This window comes from Mobula hypostoma, chromosome 9 (genome assembly GCF_963921235.1).
Source record: "Mobula hypostoma chromosome 9, sMobHyp1.1, whole genome shotgun sequence".
Lineage (NCBI taxonomy): Eukaryota > Metazoa > Chordata > Chondrichthyes > Myliobatiformes > Myliobatidae > Mobula > Mobula hypostoma.
The window spans coordinates 116,215,776-116,228,378 of record NC_086105.1 but is presented as its reverse complement, the minus strand read 5'-3'; the positions used below and the strand labels follow the sequence as shown (position 1 = coordinate 116,228,378).

The following is a 12,603-nucleotide window of genomic DNA, read 5'->3' as shown; positions in this document are numbered from 1 at the left end:
TAGACAATTGTAGGGCTCTACCTCTACAATTGCAAGGCCATTGTAGAGGTAGATTGTGAAGTCAAGAGTCCATCTTATCATTTTAGGGAACCATTCAATCATCTTGCATTGGCAGATTAGATAATATCCTCAAGCCTAGTGATACATGCTTTCAGTTTTTAAAACTTTTCTGCTCAATGAGAGGGGAAGAAGAGAGAATGTCAGAGCCGAGTGGGTTGTTTGGTTATGCTGGCTGTATTATCAAAACAGTGAGAAGTGTAGACAGTGTCCATGGAGAGGAGGCTGGTTTCTGTGATGTGCTAGGCTGCGTATGCAACTCTGCAGTTTCTTGCAGTCGCAGGCAGAGTTGCCATACTAAAAGGTAATGCAATTGGATAGGATGTGGAGCATCAACAAAAATTGGTGAAGGTCAAAGTTAAAATTCCAACTTTCTTTAACCTCCTGATGAGCTTTCAGTAGAGTAGGGACTGAGAATGCAATTTGTGGACATCAGTTTGTGGTCTTGGCTTCAAAAATTGGGTGCTGTAAATAGTTTATTTAGGGAAAACCACAACCCAGAGGAAACCATTTGGTCAATCATATTAGTTCTTTAGAAGGACTGACTACTTTATCTCTTCTGCTTCTTTCCTTTGTCCTTCAGATTTTACCCCCACCTACATTCCCAGTTTGTGCTCAGTTCTTACTTGAAACTTATTCTCGAATCTGCAACCATCACACTTTTGGACAACACTTTCCAGTTCATATTTCTTACGCATAAAGTTTACTTATTCCTTTGTCTTCTATAAATAATCCAAAGTATGTAACCTGGTCAATGATCCACTAAGTATGGGCCCCGGTCTTTCACTGTTAACCTGCCCAAAACATACCATTACAATCACAATTACTTTTTATGAAATAATAAGCAGATAAAACTAAAACAAGATAATATTTTAAATGATTTTATTAAGAAATTATCTTGAAACAGAATGATATCTCAGCAGTAAAGCAGCATGAATAACTTGCCCAGTGGAAAGTTGAGGAACAGAGGGATCTGGGAAGATCTGTGGGAAATATTCAAAATCTTCAACCAAAGCCAAGCAAGTCAACACATGAAAATACACTTAGGAACACACAAGGTCAATAAAACAGGATCTTAAACCAACTTACTCAAATTTTCCTTTTCTCTTTTTAGTTAAAAACAAAATTAAGGAAACTTTCATCCATGAACCGCTTTCCAAAAATAAGATGTTATCTTGCAGTTCCCTCAGCAGTCTTTTTATACCACAAGGCCCAGTGGGGAATCCCCAATTCCCCCATCAAGTCACAAATGAACACAATTTTAATCCAATGCAAGGTTATTCAGACAATGTAAGCCCGGCAACTGGATTCTTAAAGCACTGCATCACAGTTATAGAGGAAGGCATGTGATTCGGGCTTGCAGTTGACTTTGAGATCCATAAAGAGACCCCAGTCCCTCAGCCCAAGAAATTCAAAATTACCACTATTCCCCATGTACCCTACCCCACCCCCAAACCCTGACACTGTTGTAATTGACTTGTTGCTTACCAATGTTGCTTTATATTAGCAGCGGGAAGAGGTAAAAGGGCAGGTATTGAATGTACAGCAGAAGAAAGGAGAGTGGCTGGTAAGATAGAAGAACAATCCAAGAAATTGCAGCGGGAGCAGTCCCTATGGAAAGTTGAAAGGGGAAAGGGGACAGGAAGGGAAGAATTGCAGGTGGTAGGATCCTATTGAAGTTGGTGGAAATGACAGCAGATGATGGTTGAAGGTGGAGACTGCTAGGAGCAAGGAGAACCCGAACATTGCTCCATCTGGAAGGAAAAGGAAATAAGAACAGAAGTGAGGGAGATGTGTTTAAGAGCCCAGTCACCCACATTAAAGGCAAAGGGAGACATCACAAAGGCATTGGTATGGAAAGTCTCATCGTTCGAACATCAGTGAAAAAGAGAAGGGGACATGGAATGGAACCAATACAAGGAGCAGGGTGAGATGAAGCAAAGTCAAAATAGCCAGGGGAGTTAGCAGGACCATAACAGGAGGGAAGAGTGCCCCATATTCCTAAAATGGAGAGATGTCAAGATAGGGAAAATAAAGGATTGGATACACTCCAAGTGCAGGAAGGAAACTAGCAAAAAGGGTAATTTTGTTTGGTTGGAGTAAGCATCACGAACACATTAATTCCAAAGCATTTACTTCTGCTTATCCTCATTTTTCCTTGAGAAAGTGACATTTTCTTCTTCAAAGACTCCATAATCTCACAATGTCGATATATATGCAGTACAATTATAACTTGCAACACTGAGGTAATAACCAATCCACAAGGCTGAATGAATACTTGGGGAATACAATGCAGTGGAAAAAGGGAAGAGAGTGGGAATAATCTGAAAGCTCATTTAAAAGGGAGGCACGAACAACCAGAAGATGGGTGGCTCCTCGCATGCTAAATTATTCATCATTCTGTGAGGTCAGGGTACTGTGCAGCTCGGAGGAAACCTGGAATCAATATGTTCCCACGCACCTGCTGTGTTTGTCCTGCTCAGAGTTGGAAATCACAGGGTTTTGGATGTACTGCCAAAGCAGTCTGGGTAGCTGAATGTCTACAGTGCACACAGTGCTGAACTCTTACCCAAGCCCAGTCACTGTCAACAACATCAGTGCAAAGAGTCCAAGCAGAGAACTCAACAGTTTGAAATTAGATAGAAAATAGTTATGTAAATATTATTCTGCTTCATTTTCTTCCTGGAAAGTTTACATCAGCAAATTGAGAACGGGGTTTCTAGCACTTACACCGACTTCCCAGACATTATCCTTCGGGCAATATGATTTACTTTCCTGGTGCAGGCAGATCCTTAAATATTTTGAACTTTACATTACCAATGGTAGAGTAAATCCTGCAGTTTTTTTATTTCATTTGTAAACATTTTTAATTTTGGGTCAATTTGCATTAAGGTGGAAACATCAGCACATGAATCAGAGATGGACTGTTGATATGCTTGTCAATGATTCAAAACACATCCACTGACACATCTTCTGAAGATGGGCACCATTTTGGAGGCTAAGGCTGGAATTTGAGCCTAAAGTTTGGTAGGGGAAATGGTGGGTAGCAGTTGGGGAATTTACTGTCATAATTATAAGAACAACTTAGAACAATATCATGACTGTTGGAATAGCAGAGAAAAGATGCCTTCCTCCGAATTATTGTTGGCATTTCTAGTATTGTGGCAAGTGCACTGTAATCTCACTCATTAATCCCTGGCTTCTCCCTTGACTTATTTCACAGGTCCTTCCCCAGAGTGGGAACCAAAATTAAACCCACCTGTGGATTCCCCACAACCATCCTCACCCTATAACAGATCTAATTGGATCCATGATGCCAAATTAATACACATATCCTTTCACAGAGTTTCTTTTTTTTGCTCCTGAAGTGGCATCTGAGAAATAAATTAAATGTGGAATCAGGAACTAAGCCTCGGTACAGAATCACACAGCACAGAAACTGGCCCTTTGGCTGTCCATCATTTTTCATTCTCCACACACTTCGTTCAACAGCCCCAAGATTCAATCATTCCCCAACACATCAGGGGCATCTTATTGTACACGTCTTTAGGATGCAGGTATAAAACAGAATCACAGGAAAATTGTGCAAACTCTACACAAGCAGCTCAGGAGATCAGAAATAAACCAGGCTGCTGGAGCTGTGAGTCAGTACCTCAACTAGTTGCATCTCTCACCTGTCAACTACTTTTTACCTGGTTACACAAATTTTACAAAGCTTCTATTTTGTTACCATATTCGTGCCCAAATGTTGTCAAATGCAGCTGCATAGTTGGAACAAAATACATTTTTTCATCTTTGTGTGACACCTTCCAACTTCATTTTTGGCTTCAGATCAGGCAGTGAGTTCAAATCCAATATCGGTGTTTGGTTCATTATCCACTCCCCAATTCCACCGCATTAAAGGAACAGTCTAAAGGCCCTTTACAAAGGAAAGTAAGAGGCTGAATGAAGTTGGTAGCCTAGCCAACATCAGTCCTCTTCAACTATCAATACCTAATAATCTTCAATGAGCTTGATAGCCATTTTATTTGATGTTTTTCAAAGTAATTCATTGAAAGAAGCTTCATTCAAGAACCATAGAGGTGTCCATTACAATAATTTCTTCCATAATATCCACTGAAAAATTTGGCCAATGCAGCATTTTTTGAATAGAACGATTCATTCGAAAATCCTTTGTGGCCCTGGATTAGAGGTTTGAGGTTTGAATGATGTTAGCCGAATTTCTCTGTATCAAAAACCATTCCCTTGGGCGAATCATTGATACCATCAGATATGTTTACATGTGCCACAGCATCTACTACTGTGCCTTAGTTAACTAACAAAAAAGTTTTCTGTTGGTGGATTTCAGTACCGGTTCTCTCCGTTTTGAATAGAAGGGGATCGGTATATCACCACCTACTCCAACAGCCTCCAATACAGACGTATGATCAGTCTACAGGAGAGTGAACATGCAAAGCTCATCTAGCCTGAACAGTATCCTCAGATCTTGTGCCAATCAACTGACAGGGATATGTGCAGAAATTTTTAACCTCTCCCTGCTTCAGTCTGTGGATTCCACCTGCTTTAAGAAGACCATTATCATCCTGGTAACTAACGAAAATAAAGAAATGTGCCTTAATGACTACCACTCTGTGACTCTGAACTCCACCAACAACAGAAATTCTTTGAGAGATTGTTCAATACACACATAAATTCCAGACTTCAAGACAACCTTGATCCACTGCAAGTTGCCTACTGCCAAAACAGGTCTGTGACTGATACCATCTCATTGGCCTTACGCTCATTTCTGGAGCATCTGGACAATAAAGATACCTATGTTAGATTATTATTCATTGCGCACCTCGTAGCGTAATTGTTAGTGCGATGCTATTGCAGCTCGGGGCTTTCCGCAACATGGAGTTCAATTCTGCACATATCCCGTGAGAAGTTTGACATTCTCCCCATGAACTGCGTGGGTATCCTCCCACGGTCCAAAGATGCACAGGTTAGCAGGTTAATTGGCCATTGTAAGTTGTCCTGCAATTAGGCAAGTGTTCAGTAGGCAGGTTGCTGGGCAGTACAGCTCACTGAGCCGGAAGGGCCTGTTCTTCACCCCATCTCTAAATAAATATATAAACTATTGACTGCAGATCCGGCTTCAATATCATAATTCCGAGCAAATTCATCACCAAACTCTGGACCTTGGGAACTAACACCTCCCTTTGCAACTGGACCCTTGACTTCCTAACCAATAGACCATAATCAGTAAGGATAGGCAGCAATACCTCTGCCATGATTATTCTCAGCACCAGTGCTCCACAAAGCTGAGTCCTCAGCTCCTTACTCTACTCCCTGTCCACTCATCACTACCTGGCCAGTTTCTATTGTCACTCCATCTATAACTTTGCAAATGGCACCATTGTAGTGGGGCATTCTTTAAATAACAATGAGCCAGAGTACAGGAAGGAGATAGAGAACTTAGCGACATGGTGTTATGACAACAGCCTTTCCTTCATTATCAAAAAGTCAGAAGAGCTCCTCATTGACCTCAAGAAGGGGATGATGCGCATGTTCTTGCTACATTAATGGTGTTGAGGTTGAAAAGTTTGAGAACTTCATGTTCCTGAGCATGAACATCACAAATAGACTGTCCTGCACTAACTACGTAGATGTCTTGGCCAAGAAATCTCACAAATACCTCTACTTCCTCAAGAGGCTAAAGAAATTTTGCATGTTCCCATTGAACCTCGTCAATTTTATAAAATGATGTTCGTAGAAGATATCCCATCTGGAAGTATAACAGCCAAGCATGGCAACTGCTCTGCTCGTTATCGGAATAAACTGCAGAGGGCTATCAACACAGCTCTCTGAACATCTGGACAGCAAACATCCATACATCAGCATGCTGTTTATCAATTAGAGCTTGGCATTTAACACCATCATCTGCTCAAAGCTAATCAGTAAACTCCAAGACCTGGGCCTCAATACCCCCTTTTGCAATTGGATCCCGGATTTCCTCTCTTGTAGACCCCAGTCAGTTCAGATTGGTAAAAGCATCTCCTCCACATTCTCCATCAGCCCCACAGGCACACCACAGGGATGTGTGCTTAGCCCCCGCTCTACTCGCTTTACGCTTAGGACTGTGTGGCTAGGTACAGCTCCAACACTATATACAAGTTCGCTGACGACACCACTGTTGTAGGCTGTATCAAAGGGGGTGATGAATCAGCACACAGGAGGGAGACTAAAAACTTGGCTGAGTAGTGTAATAACCACAACTTCTCACTCAACATCAAAAAGTAGACTTCAGGAGAGCAAAACCAGAAGTCCATGAGCCAGTAATCATCAGAGGATCAGAGGTGGACAGAGTAATTACTTTAAATTCCTGGGTGTCACTATTTCAGAGGACCTGTCCTGGACCCATCATATAAATATTATTGCGAAGAAAGCACGTCAGTGCCTCTAATTCCTCGGGAGTCTGTGGAGGTTTGGCATGTCATCGAAATCCTTGGCAAATTTCTATAGATGTGTGATGGAAAGTGCGCTGACTGGTTATATTACAGCCAAGTATGTGAACACCAATGCCTTTGGACAGAAAAGCCTACAAAAAGTAGTAGATTCAGCCCAGTACATCACAGGTAAAACTCTCCCAACCATTGAGCACATCTACATGAAACATTGCTATAAGAAAGCAGCATCCACCTAAAAAGATCCTATCCACCTAGGCATTGCTCTTTTCTCGCTGCTGCCATCAGGTAGAAGGTACAGATGCCTCAGGACTTGCACCACCAGGTTCAAGAACAGTTACTACCCCTCAACTGTCAGGCTCTGGAAGCTATTTATTTACATCTGCATTTGCACAGTTTGTTTACAGTTTACAGTTATTGTTCTACAGATTTGCTAAGTATGCTCACAGAAAAGGAATCTCAGGGTTGTTTGTGGTGGCATGTATGTACTCTGATAATAAATGTCACTTCCAACTTTGAACAGTTCACCACATCACAGAAAGAAACAACCCCTCTCCTCCATGGACTATGCTTATATTCTTACTGTGTCAGTAAAGCAGCCAGCATTATCAAACACTCCACCTCCTCAGACATTCTCTCTTCTCCACCGTTTCATCAGAGAGCAGATACAAAAGACCACCAGGCTCAAAGGCAGCTTTGACCCTGCTGTTTAAGACTTCTTGAATCATTCCCTAGTATGATAAGATTGCCTCTTGACCCCGTCAGTCCACCTCATTATGATCTTGCACCATATTGTTTACCTGCACTGCACTTTCTCTGCATCTCTCACACCTTATTCTGTATTCTGTTATTGCTTTACTTTGTTCTGCCTCAATGCACAGTGTAACAATTTGATCTTGCTTACTTTCACTAGCGATTGCTCCATATACATATCTTTGTATCATTCAGTACTGAAAACTCCCAACGGATCTTGTAAACACCTTTAGGAAAGGTTCTATGTTGTAAGATGTCAGATTTTGAGTTTACGTTTCCGCAGTCTCCAATCAGAAGAAAATGATCTTCTGTGTCATTTACTGAATGTTTTTATTTTGAGATGAGCTCAATCAGATCATCCGCAATAGTCCACATTCACAAAATAAAAGCCAACCTTGTACAATCTTATATCTCCCAGTCCCAGTACACTTCTGGGGAAGCTGCTTTATCCCCCTTTGCCTGTCATTCCTGCGATGTGCTGCCGTCCAAATGAGTCCAACCAAGGATTCATACTACTGAAACACAGTGTTATTCACCTTGTCATCTATACGATAAAGAACCAATGTTCCATTCTGTCCTGACGAAGGGTCTTGGCCTGAAACGTCGACTGCACCTCTTCCTATAGATGCTGCTTGGCCTGCTGCGTTCACCAGCAACTTTGATGTATGTTGCTTGAATTTCCAGCATCTGCAGAATTCCTGTTGTTTGCGTTCCATTCAACATTTTGGATTGCCTACTGGGATACAGTATAGTGGGATATTGAATACAGTGTTTATTAAAAGTATTCATCCCCCTTGGAAGTTTACATGTTTTATAGTTTTATAACATTGAATCACAGTGGATTTTATTTGGCTTTTTTGACACTGATCAACAAAAAAAGACTCTTTCGTGTTAAAGTGAAACCAGATCTCGACAAAGTGATCTAAATTCATTACAAATATAAAGCACAAAATAATTGATTGCATAATTAAGTATTTCGACCACCTTCAAGTCAGTATTTAGAAGATGCACCTTTGGCAGCAATTACAGCCTTGAATCTGTGTGGATAGGTCTCTATCAGCTTTGCACATCTGGACACTGCAATTTTCCCCATTCTTCTTTACAAAACTGCTCAAGCTCTGTCAGATTGCATGGGGATCGTGACTGAACAGCCCTTTTCAAGTCCAGCCACAAATTCTCAATTGGATTGAGGTCTGGCCTCTGACTTGGCCACTCTTGGACATTAACTTTGTTGTTTTTAAACCATTCCTGTGTAGTTTTGGCTTTATGCTTGGGGTCATTGTCTTGCTGGAAAACAAACCTTCTCCCAAGTCACAGATCTCTTGCAGACTACTTCAGGATTTCCCTGTATTTTGCTGCATTCATTTTACCCTCTACCTCCACAAGCCTTCCAGGGCCTGCTGTAGTGAAGCATCCCTACAGTATGAAGCAGCCACCATCATGCTTCACGGTAGGTATGGCGCATTTTTGATGATGTGTAGTGTTTGGCTTACACCAAATGTAGCATTTAGTTTGATGGGCAAAAAGCACAATTTTGGTTTCATTAGACCATAGAACCTTCTTCCATCTGAGTTCAGAGTCTCCCACATGCTTACTGGCAAACTCTAGCTAAGACTTCCATAGTTTTTTTTTCCAACCTTGGCATTCTCTTTGCCTCTCTCCCATAAAGCTGCAACTGGTGAAGCACCTGAGCAACAGTTGTATGTGCAGTCTCTCCCATCTCAGCCACTGAAGCTTGTAACTCCTTCAGCGTTGTCATAGGCCTCTTAGTGGCCTCCCTCACTAGTCCCCTTCTTGCACGGTCACTCAGTTTTTGAGGACTGCTCTAGGCTGATTTATAGCTGTGTCATATTCTTTCCATTTCTTGATGACTGACTTAACAGTACTCCAAGGGATATTCAATGACTGGACATTGTCTTGTATCCATCTCCTATCTTATGCTTTTCAGTAACCTATTTGCAGAGTTGCTTGGAGTGTTCTTTTGTTTTCATGGTGTAGTTTTTGCCAGTATACTGACTCACCAGCAGTTGGACCTTCCAGATACAGGTGTATTTTTACTACAATCAATTGAAATTATCTGGAGAAATTTCTGAAATGCCCGTTTGCTGCTATCGTTACTGTGTGGTCGGGAATCTTTCAGAGGGTAGGCCTCAAAATCCGCGGTCTTGCCTGCTTTTGGCGACCGAGAAGGAGGTCGAATCGTTCGGACGGAGATGGCAATCAGTACTTAGTATCAGAGAGCTGATCAGAGCTCGAAGTTTTCGGATGATTCAGAGTCGGATTGTGGTCGGCATGGCAGGGAGAGTTTTTCTTCCTTCTCCCGTCTGCGTGAGATGTGGGACGTTTGAGAAACCTTGAACTTACTGTGCTCATGGACTTCTTCAACAAGTTATGCCATTGTTGCACTGTTTGTAACTATATGTTATAATTATGTAGTTTTGTCAGTTTTTTCACTCTTGGTCTGTCCTGTGTTTTGTGATACCACACCGGAGGAAATATTGTATCATTTCTTAATGCATGCATTACTAAATGACAATAAAAGAGGACTACGTGTCTTCATAATCTAAAAAAAAACCTTGACTGCCCACAGATCTCCATTTAACCAATTATGTGACTTCTAGAATAAACTGGCTGCACCAAGTGATGATTTGGTGTGCCATATTAATGGGGTGAATACTTATGCAATCAATTATTTTGTGTTTTATATTTGTAACTAATTTAGATCACTTTGTAGAGATCTGTTTTCACTTTGACATGGCAAGTCTTTTTCTGTTGATTAGTGTCAAAAAAGCCACATTAAATCAGCTGTGATTCAATGTTGTAAAGTTATAAAACATGAAAACTTCCAAGGGGGCAGTGAATACTTTTTATAGGCACTGTATGTCTTTCTTCAAAGCTAAACACACTTTTTAAATGACAAATACAGCCATTACCTTCAATACACTAAATTTGGGTCTCCAGATAAAAGCTTGATTAATGAGACAACGGAGGTGTTTACAAGGCCCATAAACGTAATAAATTGGTGACGATTACATGCGCACTTCTTGCCAGACTAACTCCTTAGGAACACACCTAGCAGAAAGTTGGTTTACATATTTTGTCACTTACACGAAAAATATCCTGGATCATTTATCTACTGCAGAAATGACTTCAAAACTTCCAAGACTTCAGAACAGTTTAAAAGTTACAATTGAACGCATACAATGCAGAGGAGAATACCATTGATGCATAAAGGTAACAATTAGATAAATACTATAAGAAGAAAGGGATAGGCCGTTATGTTGACAGCATTAGACCGAGAAAGGAACGTATAAACAGCAGGATAGAACTCATAGGTCAAATGCCCTGGTTCTCTGTTGCTCATTTCTCAAGGTTAATTTTCTTAGATCAACAATGTTCTTTTCTCAGTACTGGATATTGTTTACAACAGTCAGATATGATATAAGCACGATGCACTGTTTGAGCAAAATTGCATTGAAACCATCAATTACTCTTGCCACCTCCACCAATGTTTGCCTGCTTATATGGCACTTTCCTGGCCTCGGGATATCCCAAAGTGTTATGAGTAGTTACTGTTGCACGGAAGGAAACCCGCTGGGTATTTGTGCATAACAGAGCCTTACAGATTGCAAAACAGTAGTATTACTAGATGATTTTATTTTATTAATTTGATTCATCACGTAACTCTAGATTAGAATATAAAAATAGGGGAAGCAGTCCATTCAATCCCAGAAAACCTACAAAAGCATTTGACAAGACTATATTGATCCGCACTATATACAGTATATCCAAATCCCCTTGCTCAACAAGTATTCATTAATTTATAGATCTTGGCTTATTCTTAAACAAAAGCAAAATTGCTGTAAAAATTCAGGACAGGAAGCATCAGTGGAAAAATGCAGTCAAGAGTCAAATGATAGTTTTATAGCTTCTTTACAATATCAGTTTCTACCTCTTCCCTTTTCCATTCTGTTTTATCTTTTCTCTAAGAAAGAGGGGGGATATTTACAATGACAATGGCCCTTTGACTGCTAAATGATACACAGAACAAGAAGGGAGCACTGAGAAGAAAGTCAGAATTCTCAAAAATTAGCATTTGTCATCACACAGGTTGCAAACAAATCTCAGATCACAGTACAACTTGCTACCAGCTTGATTCATTGGATTGCACTCTCAGAATGTCAGATTCCACCTTCGCTCCAGAGCATTAAGCAGGCACTTCCTTGCTATACCAAAACACAGCCGCACTATCACCAGTACTAGCATTAGAATGAGACAGAAAACTGAACCTTCATATGCATAAAATAATCATGATTTTTTTTCAAAGAAGAGAAGGCAATTATTTTTGGTGTCCTGACAAATATTAATCCTTCAGCCAACATCTGGGTACTATCGCAATGTTCTCTGTGGGGTCTTCCTATAGACAAATTAATCATTGTGTTTCCCTGCATTACAATACATACTATCCCTCAATTAGGTTTTACTGAGGGAATGAAAGGCACTATACAAATGCAGGTCTTTTCATGGCCTGCATTCTCCATTATGAGCCTTTGCTACCCTAATGAATACAAGAACAAGCAGAAGCTATTTAAGCTGTTTCACAGTTTCATAAGTCATTCTGTCCATCTAGGTATTCCTGCCATAATGTGTGTGCGCACACATGTGAGTCACATTACGTAGTCAATGTCCAAGTACAGGCATCTGTTAGACTGCAGCCTTGTGCAAGGGACTGCAAAGATGCTGTGTAAACCCTGTAAAATCGGTGAAAATCAAAAATCAAAGACACTTCCTCACAGTCAACCTGCCAACTTCCAGTCTGCAGGAGCTGAAAAGCGACCATAACTTTAAGCAATACACATAAAAAGTGACAGGTAGCATCTCTAGGAAGAGGTACAGTCAACGTTTCAGGCCGAGAGCTTTCGTCAGGACTAATTGAAAGAAGAGCTAGTAAGAGATTTGAAAGTGGGAGGGGGAGGGGGAGATCCGAAATGATAGGAGAAAACTGCAGGGGCAGGGATGGAGCCAAGAGCTGGACAGTTGATTGGCAAAAGGAATATGAGAGGATAATGGGACAGGAGGCCCAGGGAGAAAGAAAAGTGGGAGGGGGCAATCCCAGAGAATGGGCAAGGGGTATAGTGAGAGGGACAGAGGAAGAAAAAAGAGAGAGAGAAACAGAAAGTGTATATAAATGAATAAATAACAGATGGGGTACGAGGGGGAGGCGGGGTATTAGCAGAAGTCTGAGAAGTCCATGTTCATGTCATCAGGTTGGAGGCTACCCAGACGGAATATAAGGTGTTGCTCCTCCAACCTGAGTGTAGCTTCATCTTTACAGTAGAGGAGGCTG

The 12,603-nt window shown here is 41.0% G+C and overlaps 1 protein-coding gene across 1 annotated transcript in view; it reads right to left on the bottom strand.

Moving 5' to 3' along the window:
- Window positions 1-12,603, bottom strand: part of LOC134351987 (uncharacterized protein C7orf50 homolog) — a 440,201-nt gene that overhangs the window by 297,592 nt on the left and 130,006 nt on the right. The gene's annotated exons all lie outside the window — the stretch shown is intronic.